The following is a 1,172-nucleotide window of genomic DNA, read 5'->3' on the forward strand; positions in this document are numbered from 1 at the left end:
TGAACGCCACAAGATTTGTTAAATCTTGATAAGTTCGGTAAAATGAAGCTCACTCCTCAAACGAGAGAACTCTCAATTTTCATTCATCATAAAACTTGTTCGAAATACAGTGAAGTAATTCTATTTATACTAGAACCCTAAAATAATTAAAATATGGAAATAAAATAATTAAGACTCCTAAAAATATTAGGTAAAACGGAATGAATGGTTTAAAGATTACAAATATCACTTAAGATGGAAATTCTAGGAGTGCAAGGAAACTGGCGGAATCCTAGCAAATCTGGTCACCTATTGCTTCTATGCGACCGCATTATTGGTTTCATTGCGGTCGCATGGTTGTTTCACTTCACGCCAACAGATTCCCTGGAGGTGTGCTTGCAGTCGCATTGTAAAATGAGGGTCGCGGTCGCATGGCTTTCATTCTGGTCCGATTTCTAGTTCAATTGTTCCAGTAGCTTGCTTTTGCTTCAACTCCGTTGGTTGCACAACTGGTCCAGCTTGTTTTGTCCCCCCAATCCAACCACTTTTGTCCCCCATTCCAGCAATTTAATTAATTCCAATCCACAGCCTTTTAGTTCTCTAATTTCACAGCCAATATGTGTATCCAAAAGCAGCCGTTTATGTTGTATGAATTGCTCCAGTGTCCTCTTTCCTTTTAATTCCTTCAAGCCGTTCCACGTTGTTTTGCCGTCCACTGCCCACTTGAGACTTGAACTTAAGCCTGTTATCTTCATCATGTTGGCTCCCATAATTTGAGTAATTAAATGCATGATTAAATTGGCACAAATCCCACTCAATCTAAGCTTAATTCTTGGTCTTTTTTCTCGTCAACAATCGTCAAATATTTGGTAATTTGTGACACACCTCGGATCACATCAAATTGTAAAGTGGATATCTCTTAAATTGATAATTTTTACGAAAAATAAAGACAAACGAACACCAAAAGACATTTATTTTAACATTTTTCAGGTGAAAAATTATACCAAACAAACACTATTAATTGGCAATTCCCACTAAAACAAATTTCAGGCAATTCAACTTCAATTCATTTTTTGTCCATCCAAATTTTATTTTTGCAATGAAACGGGCCCTAATTAAAATGTTATTTTCTAGAAGTGACGCACACACCCTATTCAAATATTTTCTCGTTGTCCTTCCCATCAGAAAATGCA

At 36.4% G+C, this 1,172-nt stretch overlaps 1 pseudogene; it reads left to right on the forward strand.

Moving 5' to 3' along the window:
* Positions 1 to 234: 234 nt before the first annotated feature.
* The window catches only part of LOC111393116, a 5,360-nt pseudogene continuing 4,422 nt past the window's right edge, over positions 235 to 1,172 (forward strand).

The sequence above is a fragment of the Olea europaea genome, chromosome 4 (assembly GCF_002742605.1).
Source record: "Olea europaea var. sylvestris chromosome 4, O_europaea_v1, whole genome shotgun sequence".
In the NCBI taxonomy this organism is placed as follows: Eukaryota; Viridiplantae; Streptophyta; class Magnoliopsida; order Lamiales; family Oleaceae; genus Olea; species Olea europaea.